Source organism: Chlorocebus sabaeus, chromosome 26 (assembly GCF_047675955.1).
Source record: "Chlorocebus sabaeus isolate Y175 chromosome 26, mChlSab1.0.hap1, whole genome shotgun sequence".
Taxonomy (NCBI): domain Eukaryota; kingdom Metazoa; phylum Chordata; class Mammalia; order Primates; family Cercopithecidae; genus Chlorocebus; species Chlorocebus sabaeus.
Window position 1 is genome coordinate 49213423 of NC_132929.1, and position 3766 is coordinate 49217188.

General features: G+C 40.7%; 1 pseudogene; it reads left to right on the plus strand.

The window, feature by feature from the left end:
- Positions 1-254: 254 nt before the first annotated feature.
- On the plus strand, positions 255-693 carry LOC103245358 (small ribosomal subunit protein eS17 pseudogene; annotated as a pseudogene).
- Positions 694-3766: the final 3073 nt, after the last annotated feature.

Below are 3766 nucleotides of genomic sequence, written 5' to 3' on the forward strand. Positions count from 1 at the left end.
TGTTAGGAGCATTTCTAGAGCTGAAGCATTACCATGGGGATGTACAGGCTATTGTGAGAAGAGAGGACTCAAGGGAAGTTTCCACAGCAAGAACCACCAACTCATGAAGGCCACTTGCCAGTAATTTGTGTGGCACCAGCTGGGAGCATCAGGGTTAATAGGAAACTGTGTTCACTGTTAGGTTGATGTAGAGGTGAATAGTAACATTTGAGATAGCTTAAAAAAGAAATGGTGAACAGGAAGGACCTGCCAACATGGGCCGCGTTCACACCAAAACCGTGAAGCAGGCGGCCCGGGTCATCATAGAGAAGTACTACACGTGCCTGGGCAACGACTTCCACATGAACAAGCATGTGTGCGAGGAGATCGCCATTATCCCCAGCAAGAAGCTCCGCAACAAGATAGCAGGCTATGTCACCCATCTGATGAAGCGGGTTCAGAGAGGCCCTGTAAGAGGTATCTCCGTCAAGCTACAGGAGGAGGAGAGAAAAAGGAGAGACAATTACGTTCCTGAGGTCTCAGCCCTGGATCAGGAGATAATTGAAGTAGACCCTGACACTAAGGAAATGCTGAAGCTTTTGGACGTCGGCAGTCTGTCCACCCTGCAGGTCACTCAGCCTACAGTTGGGATGAATTTCAAAATGCGTCGGGGACCTGTTTGAATTTTTTCTGCAGTGCTATATTATTTTCAATATAACAACAACAACAACAACAAAAGAAATGGTGAACAGGCTTAGGAAGTTAAAGGTGTAGGTCTCTGTCCCTCTGGATTGGTGTAGGCTTGAAAAGAAAGTGGAATTGTGGACAGGGAGATCTGGGTTAATGGTGGCACCAGAGAGAAGCACTGAGAAGGTCCTGAGGGCAGTAGCTGCTGTGGATGGTCTAATTTCAAGATCTCGATAAAGATAATTATAAAATTTGAGAGATTTAAAGAAGGCCAAAAAAATGATATACTATGTTGATGTATCAGAAGCCAATGTTGTAAATATGTAAAATTTTCTCTAAGTTGATCAATAGACTCAATACAGTCCCAATTAAAATCACAAGATTCTTTTATGAAACACAATGAGCTGATTCTAAAATTTAAATGGAAATGTAAAAGGTAAAGCTTATCCAAGGTAAAAGAAGAGGTAAGACGACTTGTTCTAGCAGATATCAAGATTTACTGTGAAGTTGGTGAGGGGGGAGGGATAGCATTAGGAGATATACCTAATGTAAATGACAAGTTAGTGGGTGCAGCACACCAACATAGCATATGTATACATATGTAACAAACCTGCACGTTGTGCACATGTACCCTAGAACTTAAAGTATAATAATAATAATTAAAAAATATTTACTATGAAGCTAGAGTAACTAAGTCAGTGTGGTATTTGTACAAAGATAAAAAATTAAACCATTGAACTGATGGAATAGAATAGAGAATCTAGAAATAAATTGTGCATAGATAGACACTTGATATATGACAAAAAATGCTGTACACTGGGAAAAGATTGTCTTTGTAATAAGTGGTTATCTATGTGGAAAAAAATGACTCTTATTCCCACACCATCAACAAAAATCAAATTTCAGATGGATTGGAAAATTCTTAATACATTGGAGTCCTAAAAGTTAAAGACAGAATAGTAAAAAATGTATAAGGGAAGATAGGGGAATATTTTCATGACCTTAGGATAGGTAAAGATTTCATAAGATGCACAACAGTACCAACTATAAAAAAGAAGATTGTTCTACATTAAGAGCTTTGTTCATCAAAAGATACTAGTAAGAGGGTAAAAATATAAGCCATGGAATGAGGGAAGATGTGTTCCACACATATAACCAGCAAGAAAGAGCACCTAGAAATCAAGGAGAAAAAGACAACATAATTTAAATAATGGTTAAGTACTTGAACAGACACATCACAAAAAGGGAAGTCCAAATGTTGAATACATTTAAGGAAAGTGGTTCAATTTTATTAATTAAGGAAAAGTACAATAAGATTCTATTACATACCCATCAGATGGGTGAAATTTTCCTTAAACATCTGGCAGCACTAGGCATTGGCTAGGATTGTGGTGCAAGGGGAACTCTCTTATACTGTTGATGGGAGTGTAAATTGGCATAACCATCTTGCAAAATGGCATTTGTTAGTAAAGTTTAAGATATACATACTCATACCATAACCCAGAAATTCCTGTACAAGAATGCACATGGGCAAGAATGTTCATAGCAGTATTGTCCACAATAGCCTCAAACTAGAAACAATCCACATGTCCATCAACCATAGTTTATTTATTCATACAATAGATTATATGGCAACAAAAATGAACCCAGCTACATAAATGGCAACATAAACAAATCTCACAAACACAGTTTTGAGCAAAGAAGTCATATACAAAAGAATAAACACTACATGATTCCATGTGTATGATATCGAAGAAATCAGCAGCCAAACTACCTAGCCTAGACTCGCAGTCTTAGGTAGAATGTGACTACTATTATTGTCAGCACAGTGTATTCCTCTTGGGGAGGAATAGGGCTGTGACTAGGAAGAGGCACCTGGGGGTGCTTCAGTGGTGCTAGAAATAATCTCTTTCTGGCTGGGCACAGTGGCTCACACCTGTAATCCCAGCACTCTGGGAGGCCGGGAGGCTGAGAGGCCGAGGAGGGCGGATCACGAGGTCATTAGTTCAAGACCATCCTGGCTAACATGGTGAAAACCTGTCTCCACTAAAAATACCAAAAAAAAAAAAAAAAAAAAAAAAAAAATTAACCTGGCATGGTGGCACGCGCCTGTAGTCCCAGCTAATCGGGAGGCTGAAGCAGGAGAATAGCTTGAATCCAGGACGGGGAGGTTGCAGTGAGCCAAGATCACACCACTGCACTCAGCCTGGGCGACAGCGTGAGACTCCATCTCAAAATAGTAATAAAAATTAAAAAAATAATAATATTGATCTCTTTCTTGAGTTGTGCTGATTACCCAGGTGGTCAGTAAGAAGGATTAAACTCTACATTCATCTGGAACCATCGGTTTTATGTACTTTCCTGGTTATAATATTGCAGAATAAAAAGATGAAATATAATATATATTAGATCTGGAAATAAATTCAAGAGGCCCTCTGGTTTAGGTCCACTCCATCAAGCGGATCAGATGTCCTTTATCCCCATTTTCAGGTGAGGCAATTGAATCTGAGAGCTTTAAATGACTTGTCTGAAGCCATTCAATGGTAATGAATCAAAACCAGAAATAGAACCCAGGCCTCCTGCCTCCCAGGTAAAGACTCTTTCCAGTCTACTTTACATTTCTCTCAACCCAAACAGCAGTAGTTAAGTTCACAAAGAGTTAAGCAACATCTTTGAGGGAAGAATTTCCCAGGTGGCCTGGATCATCCTGTATCCTGGCCTCCTTTTCCCCAGAGTCCCAGCCCTACCTTGATGACCCAGGCAGTGTGAGGAGCTGGTACTGGAGGGTTAACCCTGAAGCCTCCAACAGCTGCTTGGGTGCATCTGAGGCTTTGCATTGTTCTTTTTTCCCTGTTCTGCTCCACAGTCCCTGGCTGGCCCTTCTGGACCTACAAGCCCTGGCTGATGTCACCAGCTCTTTGGAATTTGTATGTTTTATTGCCTCTCAGTCAGGAAGAGAACTACCTAAAAGATACACAGTTTGAGCTCTGTAAGGGCCAGAACCATATGGGCACAGGCACTGTACTCCCAGAGAGGTGGAGCTGAATAAAGGTCTGGTTCCTTATCCAAGGAAGTCCGTGACCAATCCATGGACTTTGTA